Source organism: Taudactylus pleione, unplaced genomic scaffold (assembly GCF_031769625.1).
Source record: "Taudactylus pleione unplaced genomic scaffold, aTauple2 ptg000434l, whole genome shotgun sequence".
NCBI lineage: Eukaryota > Metazoa > Chordata > Amphibia > Anura > Myobatrachidae > Taudactylus > Taudactylus pleione.
The window spans coordinates 5,537,896-5,553,720 of NW_028284836.1; the positions used below are offsets into that span (position 1 = coordinate 5,537,896).

A 15,825-nucleotide genomic window follows, 5' to 3' on the forward strand; every position below is an offset into this window, starting at 1 on the left:
TATGACACCTCCTGTCTGACACCCCCTGTATGACATCCACTGTCTGACACCCACTGATGCATTTGTGATCGAGGTCGAAGGCAGGGATAACCATCGCGACCATCGGAATGGTGGACAGCGCCAGGCCACCGGCCATCTGAGTAAGCCTCAGCAGTCAGGCCGGCTTGCAAGGCCAGGAAACTGCGTCCCCGCACCGCCCCCTTAAATGCCTCAGACAGCAGCATAGCAGTGGCTGCGTGCGACCACGCAGCACCCGTTCTGCACATTCGCAGAACGGGTCCTGTGCATGCGCAGATTCACGATAATCAGAAAAATCCCCGATTAGCAAATTTATTGCTTTTATATTTATCGGTAGTGAAACATTCCAATTATAGGGCGTGGTTCAGAGATGCACGCAGTGTCGATGCTGCTCGACGGACGAAATCCCGACCGCCGGCTTCACGACTGTCTAATCCCGGCAAGGTACTAATGACAGGCATCGAAATCCTGATGCCTGTCATTAGACCTACGCCAGAAGCCCGACACCCAGCATACCGATCGAAGGTAAGCCGGGTTCCGGGAGCGGACAGCCGGGGGGAGTAGGGTTAAGGTTAGGGGTTCCCGGGGGGGGCTTAGGGTTAGGCACTCCCACAGGAGGGTTAGGTTTAGGCTAGGGGAAGGGAGGGTTAGGGTTAGGCACTCCCGGGGGGAGGTTAGGGTTAGGCACCTCCCCGGGAGACTTGGGGTTAGGTAGCGGTAAAGGGGGGTTAGGTTTAGGCACTTACAGGGGGGGTTAGGGTTAGGCACTTGGGGGGTTAGGTTTAGGCACTTAGAGGGGGGTTATGGTTAGGCACTTTGTGGGGAGGTTAGGGTTAGGCACCCCTAAAGGAGGGTTAGGACAGGGAACTAGGGCCCTCATTCAGAGCCGTACGCTCTGAGCAGAGCGCACGCTCTGAATGAGGGCCGCCCTCCATAATTATGGAGCGTCCTCCTGGACGCTCGTATAGCTGTGGGTCACCACCCACAGCCTATACGAGCGTGCAGTTTGATGGCCGCGATGGTCGTGACCATCGCGACCATCGCCACTGCGAGCCGGAGCCTGCGGTTGAGGTTTTCAACCGCAAGGCCCGGAGTGATTTTGGCTCTATCAGAGCCAAAATCACTCCCACTGACATCACTAGTGATGTCAGTGGGCCGGCTTTTGACGGTAGACGTTCCCTTGGGAACGCCCCCTTCAGGGAGGCACGCCCCCGGCACGCCCACCAAAGGGGGCGTGCTGTCAATCAACATCGACAGCACGCCCCCTTTGATCAGACACAACGAGCAAATGAAAGTCCTTCGCTCGTTGCGTCTGGCGCATGCGCACGACGGAGCTCCCTCCGTAGTGCGCATGCTCAGTGCAGACCAACGACCCACTTGCGAGCGGACAGCCGCTTGCGAGTGGGTCTGAATCAGGCCCTAGGTTAGCTATACTTGCCAGAATGAACGATCGGGATCTCGGGCTGCCGCTGCCGGGATTGGAACCGCCAGCCATGCAGCTTCCGGGTTTAGAACCCGGGAGTCCATCTACGCATGTGCAGAGTGACGCGGCGGCCGCGGGGCATGCTGGGAGGATCCCTCATACCAGACCCATAGGCTTCTATAGGGTAACGCCAACAAAAGCTGGCGTTACCCTCCGCATCGGAACCCCGGCGGCCAGGCCAATAGTGCATATGGAAAATGCGGTAAAACCCCGGAAACGGGGGTTATATTGCATTTTTCACTTAGTGCATCTCGCCCAGGGGCTGATTGGTTGGTATCTCATCTCCATCCATTTTATCTCCCTCCAAGGCTTAGTACATAGACCCCTAAATCCTTAGTTGCAGTAACTGCATTTTCAAACAGTATAGAGGGCCTGATTCAGAGCCGCTCGTAAGCGGCCGCTCGTTCGCTCCGAGCGATGTTCGCACAACTGCGCATGCGTATGGGTTGTAATACGCATTGCGGTCGGAAATTGTGTGCTCGCAAAATAGCGAATGCCTGCTAATTTGAGTGACAGGATGAGGCGTTTGTGGGTGGTAACAGGGGAAGGTGCTTGAAAACGGGGAGTGGTGATCCGAACGCAGGCGTGCCAAACGGTCAAAACGGGCGTTTTAAGGGTGTGCATAATTAACAAAGCAGCGTCATCGACCACGTCACTTGGTTCTCTTTTAGCCTGAACTGCTCGCATCATTGCGGTAGGAAAATCCAACCACAAGCACTGCGAGCAGTTCATACGCCTTTCGATGTACTCGATTAATCTAATAAATAGCGGAGATGACGTAGGATGCGAGTGGCCAGGGGGCATTTTTTACAAAATAGCGAGCGCATGTTTCGTTCGCTCGTTCAGACGTAGAGGCGTCAACAGACCGCAAAGAGCGAGCGATTTATTTAAATATCCGGCCCCTTTTTCTGAACGAGCGAGCGCAAATAGCGTCCGGCTCTGAATCAGGCCCAGAGTTACCAGATGCCGGATTTGCTCCTTCACCAAAAAGAGAAGGAACCTGGGACAGACTGAAAGCTGCGGCTTCCGGAACACTCATCGAGGGCACATAGAGGTTAGGCAGGCCGGCCAGGAGCCACGCTGGGCCCTGGTAAAAAAAAGGGGCGTGGCCTTATTGCGGAAGGTGTGGCCATGACCCCTTAGATTAAAAAAAAAAAACAGTTTTGCAGCGCCGCTGCGCTGTGAGCCCCCTCAGCCCGGCGCATAACCAGTGGGGGGCGCCATCAGCTTGATTGTTCCCCCCACAGGCATAGGAGACTGCTGTGGCTGTGTCTTAGCAGCTGCTGGGCAGTCTCCCAGTGCAGCCCAGCACACAGCAGCGTGTGCTGGGCTGCTGTGATGTAATGATGTAAGACGGGGCGGGGGGGTGTGGTTGCCCCCGCCGGGCCCTCCAGCAAGCCCGGGCCCGGGTAATGAGTACCCGCTCCCCCCCCCCTATCTGCGCCCCTGAGGTTAGGTTCACATTGAGGACACTGGTTAAACCCTAGAGCAAAAATGGTGTAGTCAGTTCCTGGGCCCGCACCCAGCCTTTATATTAGGCTCAGGCTTACTATGGGTTTCTTCATTGGTGATTAGATCCATATTATTTTTATCAGAGAGATTCTGTATGTGACTATACAGAAGACGCTTTTCACATGGATAATGACAGGTTCGATCTGTAGCACGGAAACGTCTAGTTTTGGGGTTACAAGAACATCATACAAGGCCGGGTTCAGATTTGGATCAATTCATGGCTTGGACAACTGTCTGTATGAAGAGCCACCTCGTAGAAGCAACATTTACCCATACAGTACATAACTTTTCCTGGCAATGTCCTCTGTAATCCTAAAACTGATTCTAACCTTTCCCCTGCCCTGCAGCCTATCTCTAACCCTCCTCCTAGTGCCTAACCCTAACCATCCCACCCGTAGCCCAAACCAAACCTCCCCACAGACTAACCCTTCCCCTGCCCTGCAGCCAATCTCTAACCCTCCTCCTAGTGCCTAACCCTAACCATCCCACCCGTAGCCCAAACCAAACCTCCCCACAGACTAACCCTTCCCCTGCCCTGCAGCCAATCTCTAACCCTCCTCCTAGTGCCTAACCCTAACCATCCCACCCGTAGCCCAAATCAAACCTCCCCGCAGCCTAACCCTTCCCCTGCCCTGCAGCCTATCTCTAACCCTCCTCCTAGTGCCTAACCCTAACCATCCCACCCGTAGCCCAAACCAAACCTCCCGGCAGACTAACCCTAACCCTTCCCCTGCCCTGCAGCCAATCTCTAACCCTCCTCCTAGTGCCTAACCCTTAACCCTCTCCCTAACTCCAATACTTACTATCGGGATGCCGACCATCAGGATGCCAGCACCTGGGAAGCCAGCACCGGGATTCTGGCTGGACTGGTGTCTGGATGCCGGCTCTCAGAATGCAGCCGCCGGAATCACGACATTTACAGCCGGGATAGTAACTACATTCCCCAGGGGCAGAACGTTGCATCGCCTGGTCCTATACAAACTTGCAGGGATCACACATGCACAATGAAAGACCCAAATAGAGCTTAACAGTGCATGCGCCAGGCTGGCACATGTGTAGTAGAGGCCACAGCATCTGCCCCAGGAGGGTGGTAGCAGAATTGAGTTAGGCAAAAGTTGACCTTTGATTGGGAAAGTTGTTCTGGCATTCATCTTGCAGATGACTACTGTACAGCATATGTAAAATATAATATATAAATGGCAAACACATACTGTAACAATTGTCCAGACCATGGGAATGCTCTGTCCTTGCCACCGTTGGCCAGAAATGGCTGTAGATTAGCTCAAGGGATTTAACCCCCTTTAAAAATGTAATTTCACCAAATCTTCACCCCAATAATAGCACATTGTTGGGGGGTCTCTCCCATATGACCGCTGCCAAGCAGTGAGGGTCCAATGCACCAGGATCCCTGTTGATCACCTTTAGATCTTTTCTACTCAGTGGAGAGAGAGAGAGAGAGTGAGAGAGGGACAAGCAGAATGACAGGGGTCCCTGCAATATGGGGGTGCTAGGACCCTGTTACATGCAATGAATAGTTTTATGTGACTGTGGAGGGACCCCACAAAAGTAATATTAATGGGAAAGGGGGATATATAGTAAATCTGATCTTCCTTCTTTGAATAGAAAGCCCTTTACACACAGTCAGTGCTTGCTTACGGTGCTTTCTGTTGTATTCACTCCCTAAATCTTCAGTTCATCTCTATGTACAGAAAGCTGTGACCTGCACAAACACAATGAACTTTAAATCGCTATAGAGTTGTGTGTTCTCATGTATCGCTTATTACAGCCAGACTGTGAAACCTTATAATAATAGTATTCATGCAAATTACAGTTTGTCGATTCATCTCAAAATTAATCTGTTCTGTTCACGCCCATAGCGTCTCTACGTGCTGCAATCGATTTGGAATAATGAATTTAATTAATTATTGTCAGAGAAAATCGGGTACTTTTTTTTTTTTAATGCGGCAGCATCCGTGACATTACTGCACAACAGCAACATAACAAGTTCCGATCGGTCATTAAAAGGCATCTCTCGTCTCATGGTATAATTTCCGACGCTTTTATTTGACAATTATTCAGCCACAGGAAATTTGAAAAGGGGGCAGTCGGTGTCAGTGAGGTGGCTCCAGGCCGTCCGGTCACATGACACCTTCACCCAAAATGGTACCCCCCCTCCTTTTCAAACTTTCCTTGACCCAATTGTTGTCAAATTCGGCATTCAGACTCTGCACTGATTAAGGGGTAGAAATTCTTTAAAGTAGTGCCGTAGTTCACCCCTGAGTCCCCTCTTGCAGCGATTAGCCGTCTGTACTACATATTATGGCGTGTTTAGCAGGAAAATGTGTGCTGTACATTGCATAAATACATAACTCTCTGATGTGTTATTAGAACTTGCAGTAACCTGTGGAGTGACCCCTCGTACCCCGGATTATGCCATCCTAGCACGTGTAATTGTTTAATTTAATTGGACTCTTTTTTTTTATAACTAGAAAAGTGCGGCTCATCCTATTTCTCCTAATTTCCTCCCATAGATCTCAGTAATTGATGCAATACCTCCTGCCACAAGATTTCTATTAGAGCCTGTCGATAGGAGATCAATGAACCTCTTTCCTGCTGCTATACGGTCTCACCTCCTCCCTGCAAGTCAATTAGCCGACCAGAGTTTTTCCCATGAAGCCAGCTTCGGCTCCTCAGTGCTAGAGGTACGTCTCCAGGTCTGTGGGCTGCTGGGAAGTTGATATGTTTTGGCCTCATTTGTGCATTGAAAAATAAAATAAAATAGAGAGAGGCACGTGTGATTATTGAGCAAACCGTCAGCAGAAAAAAAAATAATAATTTAAATTTAAAAAAAAAAAAAAATTCTATAATTGGAAATAAAATACGGTGATGATATCGTAATAAATCAGGCTGTTTACTGTTTACTCTGTGGGGAAACATTGTTTGACTTTTATCGCTATTATCTGCATTGGAAATATGACCCGCTACACGATACATAAATCACAAAACAACGACAACATATTGATCGCGTTTTCATTTTCTCTTTTTACATCACAGCGAAGATGGTTTTGTTCTCGGAAACAAAAAATGTGTTTTAGGCAGGGACGGATTGTAATTACGTTCTAGCGGCACGACAGCGAGAATTGGGGACCGTTTGCAAGCTGCATGCTCCGATCTTCTTGCATCTTAGATTTGTGCGAGTAGTTTTCAGGAGCGGATTTACACCGTTCTATGTTATTATTTTCATTGTTTGGTTATAATACCTCATTTGGCGATTACCAGTTTAATATAATATAATTACAAAAAAAAGGAAGGCATGAGATAGGACTTATTTTTATTTTTTTATTATTATTTTAAGAAAAGGCTCTTATCAGGACAGCAGGCCTCAAGTGGAGTCTGTCCCAGCGAAGAGCTTACTGTGCCCGCCCTGATGCTGTGCATGCCCAACCACTGGGGATTATGAGGAAGGTGGATAATTCGCCTAACACAGTAAATATCTGTTATCAGAGATGTACAGTAGCAAATCTTATAAGGGGGTCTATTTACTAAGCAGTGTTAGGAGACAGAGTGAAAAGTGATAAGGTACCAGCCAATCAGCTCCTAACTGCCATCTCACAGGCTGTGTTTGAAAAATGACAGTTGGGAGCTGATTGGCTGGTACCTTATCACTTTTCACTCTGTCTCCTAACACTGCTTAGTAACTAGATCCCTAAGGGGTGAAGTTGCCTGTAACAACCAATCAGCTCCTACCTAGTATTTTACTGACTGTACTTGATAAATGCTAACACAAAGTTGATTGGTTGCTATGGGCAACTTCCCCTGCCCTGGTCCTCTTCTCCAGTCTTTTCACTGCTTCATACTGTACATCAACTAATCTTTTTTTATCCCACTGTGAGGAGAAGCAGTCATAATACAGGTTCCCGCATGCAGCTTTAATAACCAGTTCGGTAGCCGAGATGACACAGGTGAAGTGGTGCGAGACATGTATAGGTGCCAGAAGATGGCCGCCAGACCAGTTCACTCTGACTGTCAAATTGTATTTGCATCCCCTAAAGCAGCTTGTAGCGTTGCAGCATCGCAAGTCCAAACGCCTCTTAGTGGCGATAACAGATTGCGCTCGCTCGCATTAAAGTCTCTCAGGGCTCCTATAGCAACAGGCACTAAGCCGCTATCTCTATGGTGTCCGACTCTCAGCCACATTTCACACTCAGACTGCCCAGGACTGTCTGTTTCTCCTGAGCTGCCCTATCAGTCCTGGGGTAGTGTTTCCGAGCTGTCACTGTCACAGTCTCGGGGGCTCTCTCTCTCTCTCGTGCCTCAGAGACGTCTCTTTCATGTGGTTACACCGGGTCAGCTGCGCTCTGCAATTCCAGGCACCATGAACTTATGCTGGGTACACAGTGGACGATATATAAAAATCGCCCATGCCGTCAGCCGGGGAGTACACACGGGATGTAGTTAGGAAGCCGTCGGTCAAAATGCTGACCGTCGTCTTCCCGATTGTGAAATCCCAGAGTGGGACTAATGATAGGCGTCTAAATATTGGTGCCTATCATTAGACCCTCGCCGAAATCCCAATGCCCGGCATACTGATCATAGCTAAGCCAGGCGTTGGGAGCGCTTAGCCGTGGGGGGGAGGATTAGGGACTCCCGGGGGAAGTTAGGGTTAGGCACCCCCCCGGGAGGGTTAGGATCAGGCTAGGGGAAGGGGGTTTAGGATCAGGCACCACCAGGGGGAGGTTAGGTTTAGGCGCCCCCCGGGAGGGTTAGGTTTAGGGTGCGGGGAGGGGGGGTTAGGTTTAAGCACTAGGGGGGTAGGTTAGGGTTAGGCACCCCTAAGGGAGGGTTAGAGTTAGGGGGGAGAGGGGTAGGGATAGCCTACTTACCTCCCCTGTCGGAATCTTCAGCTGCCGGCACAGCCGCATTCTTGCCGAATCGGTCGGTCAGTCGACTCTCCCTCATCAAACTGCGAACCCCACAAAACTCTGTTTGGATCACGTCACTCTACTGCCACGTGCGGGAATCCCACCTGCTCATATGGGGCTTTCGCACTTTAGCGCTGTGACAGTGTAGGCGCGTCCCTTAGCAGGACGATACTTCTGTCTTCCTTGCCCTTGTGGTGGCTCTCCCCTGTGTGTCACCAGAAAGAGGGGCCTAGAGCTGCGTTTCTCATAATCGGCCCTAAGGACCCCAACACTTGATGTTTTCCAGACCACCGGTGGCTCTTTAGAATGTGTCAGATGCACCATATCTTTCAAAATGTGGCATTTAGTGATGAATACACCTGTGCACCAGCTAGGCAGACTGAAATAGCGTGAAATAGCGTGAACACTGGCCTAGACCTACAATGTGATGGGTTGTTACCTTTATTTATAAATGATAATCATTATTATTATTACTAGTTATTAATATAGCGCACACATATTCCACAGCGCTTTTACCGAGAATATTTGGCCATTCACATCAGTCCCTATCCCAGTGGAGCTTACACTCTATGGGCTGTATTCAGAGGCGGTTGTACGGTCTACGACCGCACGGCCGCCTTGATGTTTGTCTAGTGCGCATGCACACGAGGGAGCCGGCTCCTTCGTGCGCATGCGTGAGACCCGCTACGACCGACAGCGCTGGTCGTAGTGGGTCTCTTTCCAAAGGGGGCGAGCTGTCGATGTTGATTGACAGCTCGCCCCGTTTGGAAGGCGGGCCGGGGGGGTGGCAGCCCAAACAGAGGCGTTCCCATGGGAACGCCTGCCGTTTGGGGGAGGCCCCACTGACATCACTAGTGATGTCAGTGGAGAGCTTCCGGCTCTGACAGAGCCAGAAGCTCTCCGGGGCTTACGACAAGTGAGACCCTACCCTAGGGTCTCGTCGTAAGCCCCGATGGTCGCGATGGTCAATGTCCATCGCGACCATCACCCTAGCGGTCGTTAGAGCTGTGGGTGTTTCTGAGCGACCGCTTGCATCCTCCGACCGCTTCTGAAGGAGGCCCAATATTCCCTATCACATGTACATGCACACATATGCAGTACAATCTGACATATCTTATTAGAATTACAGATATATGAAATTGCATTTACATTTGCTGTGTAAGTGAATGTCGCTATCGTTCTTGGGTATATCAGCAGTGTTTGGATAAAGGAGGCTTAAAGGGGCTTAATGTGACAGAAAGTCGTCTGTATGTAACAAAATTATGATCAGAACTTTTCCTGCAAAATTTCCATCAGTGTGATTTACCTGTTTAAGCAACCGAGCGCCGTAATCTCAGCCTAACCTGTGTTTGCTTTGTGCCTATTAAAGTTTATGGTTAATGAAAATAAACAGCGGAATGTCAGCTATTTCTATAAATACCCTGCAGGTTTGTATAGAGCTTGCAAATTTACTATGAGAATTCAGCCATGTATATATCACAGTCTTGAGGCCTGTACCAGCCTGACTGTGCCACCAATATTATATTATAATACATGAGTAACCAGGGATCATGGTCACTATGGTGGAGGTAATTGGGCGGATAGGACATCAGAACCGCCATAATGGCGTCTCACACCAGCACAGCCTCTGGAGAGCAGAGTGTCCGCATCACATGTATATTGTATGGAGCAGTGGAGGGTCTGGAGTATTCCTCTCTAGAGCACATTTATGCTGGTGAGGTATATCCAGAGCCACTGGTTATCTATGGGGACCAGTTACCAGGGGGCATAGCAAAGCATATGGGGGCATGACCACACTGTTGTGAATAAATGAGCCCCCTTTGCAATGCTGACAAGTGAGTGGCCATGCTGTGCAGCGTACCCTTATCTGTGCAATGGGTGGAGGGTGGATGGTGAGGTTCCTCATGTAACTGACTGGCACTGTGAGTACCGTTGTGCAGTTATGCCTAGCCACAGGGATGTTTCTGTGTAATTGATGGCTGGCGCTGGAGGGAGGGGGGAGTGATTATGCTTATTATACAAAAAATCACATATCGCTGCTATTTAATAAGAATACTTTTCATAAAGTCATGCCCAAATGCCCCAGCGTCACTGGCCTCAAGTTGTAAGCGTTAACGTATCACTGTGCCTGGCCGGTGGGCCTGATTCAGAGATAGACGCAATGACAATGTTTTATCGGTAATCTGCGCACGTATATGAGTCACACTGTGCATGTGTCAAGTTTAATTTCCGTTGTCACTCGCAGGGTCGACCCAATTAACCGCAATGTACTCGCGGGTGCGAGTGATCATAGCAACTGAATTTGCACAAAACCTACAGGGGTGCGAGCTAATTGGTGCGAATTCGGGCTGAGAGTGGGCCGCGAATCACGCGAGATGCAGTGCCGTTGAACGTCATTGTAACGGCAACTCACACCCAATTTGCACGCCTCACAGCTAATTGGATTTACCTCAGTGATTGACAGACAGGGACTGTTTGTCATTTGGGAGGTGGCGACTGAAACGCCGGCGTGTCTTGACCATTGCGGGGAAAGCCTGCAACTGCGATCCCATACGCAGTGAAAATGGCTCCAGCGTCTCAGCTCCTGCGGCCATTCTGCATTACCATAGGGTCAGTCAGAAGTCCGATAATCGTCTGATCTGCGAGCGATGCTCCGTCTTTGTACGCAATCGCTTGGATTTGCGAAGCCGCCGGGTGGGTGTCTCAATCCAAATCTTAGCGGCTGCGACGTTTGCATATTTTTGCACAGTCGCTGCGTACAAATTCACCGCTGCGGCAGCGCCATTAGCGGCCATCTCTGAATCAGACCCTGTGTCTCCAATTATGGGCATGCGCACCAAGGCTTGAGAGTTTTGGGCTTTTAAATAAAAAAAAAAAAAAAAGAGATACAGACAGGATAAAAAGATGAAAAAAATGTTTGAGAATATTGCGTTAGTGACCGGAGGGGCCCAAGATGGCTCCTCTAGGCTTCAAGATGGCATTTCTAGCACCCTGCATGCTGGTGCCACAGCAACGGGGGAGTAATGGTACCTCCCCCTAGGCGCTGCGCACTGGGCAGAGACACCTCTCATCCACCACTAGTCACGGCTCTGGTATTTTGCTCCTTCAAAATTGTGCCCTTTAATACCCACAATACTGCAGAAAATAACTAGGAGTCCATGACAGGCGGTGGTTCAAAAGGAGCCTCGATCTCCCAAACCTGGCTCCTGCTGCATACAGTATATTCCCTCTGCATACTGCATATCTGCCAAATACAAGGTAGGATTTGGGTTGTGCGTAGCTACAATGTCGGACATTGATGATGGAATGAGACCAGCTCGAAAAGTTCCAGAATAGACGCCTCACGTTGCTGAGAAATGGCCTCAGCAGCAAAGGGCTTAAATAATAATGATCAATAATTGTTCATTATTTATTGTGTAACTGACCTTTATGAAAGGAATCTCACCCGTCAGTTATTCATAAGTGGTTGGATGCAGGTTTTCCAAATATAAACGTACAGAAGTTGTGCGTTTCCCCCAAGCTGGCAGAAAGAGGAAGAGCAGATTCACCAAACTCCTCTCACATCCTTCCCCTCTGCAAGCAAATCGCCAGATGGCCAATGCAAACGTACACAAATAGCAGTGACACAAACCACAGTTATAAAAGGCACTAACATGTGTGTAAGGTGTAATCTCAAAACCTGTGGCTGTCCATTTACACCTCCCCTCGGGCTCTCTTATCTACTTATTATTTCAATATAATAGCTGAAATAATGTTTACTCATTTCCAGGGAGACTAAAAATTTATATTACACCTCTGCACAGTGCAGGCGGCCATTTTATAGATTAAAACAATAGCCTTGATAATGAAGCCTAGCTACGATCAAATCACTAGAAAATAGTGCTATCACTTACTGTAGGCTATTACATAGTACACTAGTGCTATCACTTACTGTAGGCTATTATATAGTACACTAGTGCCATCACTTACTGTAGGCTATTATATAGTACATTAGTGCTTTCACTTACTGTAGGCTATTATATAGTACACTAGTGCCATCACTTACTGTAGGTTATTATATAGAACACTAGTGCCATCACTTACTGTAGGTTATTATATAGTACACTAGTGCCATCACTTACTGTAGGTTATTATATAGTACACTAGTGCCATCACTTACTGTAGGTTATTATATAGTACACTAGTGCCATCACTTACTGTAGGCTATTATATAGTACACTAGTGTCATCACTTACTGTAGGCTATTATATAGTAAACTAGTGCCATCACTTACTGTAGGCTATTATATAGTACACTAGTGCCATCACTTACTGTAGGCTATTATATAGAACACTAGTGCCATCACTTACTGTAGGCTATTATAAAGTACACTAGTGCCATCACTTACTGTAGGTTATTATATAGTACACTAGTGCCATCACTTACTGTAGGTTATTATATAGTACACTAGTGCCATCACTTACTGTAGGCTATTATATAGTACACTAGTGTCATCACTTACTGTAGGCTATTATATAGTACACTAGTGTCATCACTTACTGTAGGCTATTATATAGTACGCTAGTGCCATCACTTACTGTAGGCTATTATATAGTACACTAGTGCTATCACTTACTGTAGGCTATTATATAGTACACTAGTGCCATCACTTACTGTAAGCTATTATATAGTACACTAGTGGCATCACTTACTGTAGGTTATTATATAGTACACTAGTGCCATCACTTACTGTAGGCTATTATATAGTACACTAGTGTCATCACTTACTGTAGGCTATTATATAGTACACTAGTGTCATCACTTACTGTAGGTTATTATATAGTACACTAGTGCCATCACTTACTGTAGGCTATTATATAGTACACTAGTGCTATCACTTTCTGTAGGCTATTATATAGTACACTAGTGCCATCACTGAGGCTGTTATATAGTACACTACTGTCATACCGGAGGCTGTTATATAAAACACTAGTGTAATTACAGAGGCTGTTATATAATACACTAGTCATCTCTGAGGATGTTATATAATATAATACACTACTGTCATACCGGAGGCTGTTATATAAAACACTAGTGTCATCACTGAGGATGTTATATAATACACTAGTGTAATCACTGAAGAATCGGATGTTATATAATACACTAGTGTCATCACTGAGGATGTTATATAGTACACTACTGTCATATTAATATAATACAATAGTGTAATCACTGAGGCTGTAATATAATACACTAGTGTCATCATAGAGGCTGTTATATAGTACACTACTGTCATATTAATATAATACAATAGTGTAATCACTGAGGCTGTAATATAATACACTAGTGTCATCATTGAGGCTGGTATATAGTACACTACTGTCATACCGGAGGTTGTTAATATAATACAATAGTGTCATGACTGAGGATGTTATATAATACACTAGTGTCATCACTGAGGATGTTATATAGTACACTACTGTCATCACTGAGGCTGTTATTTAATACACTAGTGTCATCATAGAGGCTGTTATATAGTACACTACTGTCATATTAATATAATACAATAGTGTAATCACTGAGGCTGTAATATAATACACTAGTGTCATCATTGAGGCTGGTATATAGTACACTACTGTCATACCGGAGGCTGTTAATATAATACAATAGTGTAATGACTGAGGATGTTATATAATACACTAGTGTAATCACTGAGGATGTTATATAATACACTGGTGTCATCACTGAGGCTGTTATTTAATACACTAGTGTCATCATTGAGGCTATTATATAGTACACTACTGTCATACGGAGGCTGTTAATATAATACAATAGTGTAATGACTGAGGATGTTATATATTGCACTAGTGTAATCACTGAGGCTGTTATATAATACACTAGTATAATCACTGAGGATGTTATATAATACACTAATGTAATCACTGAGAATGTTATATAACACACTAGTGTAATCACTGAGTATGTTATATAATACACTAGTGTAATCACTGAGGATGTTATATAATACACTAGTGTAATCACTGAGGCTGTTATATAATACACTAGTGTAATCACTGAGGCTGTTATATAATACACTAGTGTAATCACTGAGGATGTTATATAATAGACTAATGTAATCACTGAGGATGTTATATAACACACTAGTGTAATCACTGAAGTTGTAATATAATACACTAGTGTCATCATTGAGGCTGTTATATAATACACTACTGTCATACCGGAGGCTGTTAATATAATACACTAGTGTAATCACTGAGGCTGTTATATAACACACTAGTGTAATCACTGAAGTTGTAATATAATACACTAGTGTCATCATTGAGGCTGTTATATAATACACTACTGTCATACCGGAGGCTGTTAATATAATACACTAGTGTAATCACTGAGGCTGTTATATAATACACTAGTGTAATCACTGAGGATGTTATATAATACACTAGTGTAATCACTGAAGTTGTAATATAATACACTAGTGTCATCATTGAGGCTGTTATATTGTACACTACTGTCATACCGGAGGCTGTTATATAATACACTAGTGTAATCACTGAGGCTGTTATATAATACACTAGTGTATCACTAAGGATGTTATATAATACACTATTGTAATCACTGAGGCTGTTATATAAAACGCTAGTGTCATCACTGAGGATGTTATATAATACACTAGTGTAATCACTGAAGAATCGGATGTTATATAATACACTAGTGTCATCACTGAGGATGTTATATAGTACACTACTGTCATCACTGAGGCTGTTATTTAATACACTAGTGTCATCATAGAGGCTGTTATATAGTACACTACTGTCATACCGAAGGCTGTTAATATAATACAATAGTGTAATCACTGAGGCTGTAATATAATACACTAGTGTCATCATTGAGGCTGGTATATAGTACACTACTGTCATACCGGAGGCTGTTAATATAATACAATAGTGTAATGACTGAGGATGTTATATAATACACTAGTGTAATCACTGAGGATGTTATAGAATACACTAGTGTCATCACTGAGGCTGTTATTTAATACACTAGTGTCATCATTGAGGCTATTATATAGTACACTACTGTCATACGGAGGCTGTTAATATAATACAATAGTGTAATGACTGAGGATGTTATATAATGCACTAGTGTAATCACTGAGGCTGTTATATAATACACTAGTGTAATCACTGAGGATGTTATATAATACACTAATGTAATCACTGAGAATGTTATATAACACACTAGTGTAATCACTGAGGATGTTATATAATACACTAGTGTAATCACTGAGAATGTTATATAATACACTAGTGTAATCACTGAGGATGTTATATAATATACTAGTGTAATCACTGAGGCTGTTATATAATACACTAGTGTAATCACTGAGGATGTTATATAATACACTAGTGTAATCACTGAGGATGTTATATAATACACTAATGTAATCACTGAGGATGTTATATAATACACTAGTGTAATCACTGAAGTTGTAATATAATACACTAGTGTCATCATTGAGGCTGTTATATAGTACACTACTGTCATACCGGAGGCTGTTATATAACACACTAGTGTAATCACTGAGGCTGTTATATAATACACTAGTGTATCACTAAGGATGTTATATAATACACTATTGTAATCACTGAGGCTGTTATATAATACACTAGTGTAATCACTGAGGATGTTATATAATACACTAGTGTAATCACTGAGGATGTTATATAATACACTATTGTCACCACTGAATCTGTTATCCTAGAGGGACGGGCCACTTTCTGCCTTATGCTTTAGAAATGTCATGAGTTTCTAGTAAATTGAATATCTACTCAGCCCACAAAATGGCTGCCTCTGTGCAGGTGACTGACCCACTTTAAAGTGGAATAAACT

At 45.3% G+C, this 15,825-nt stretch overlaps 1 protein-coding gene across 1 annotated transcript in view; it reads left to right on the forward strand.

The window, feature by feature from the left end:
* The first annotated feature begins 5,619 nt into the window (after positions 1 to 5,619).
* The window catches only part of NCOA1 (nuclear receptor coactivator 1), a 369,979-nt gene continuing 359,773 nt past the window's right edge, over positions 5,620 to 15,825 (forward strand). The window contains exon 1 of the mRNA XM_088447565.1: positions 5,620 to 5,715. The gene's annotated coding sequence lies outside the window, so the exon portion shown is untranslated. The remainder of the gene's footprint in view (positions 5,716 to 15,825) is intronic.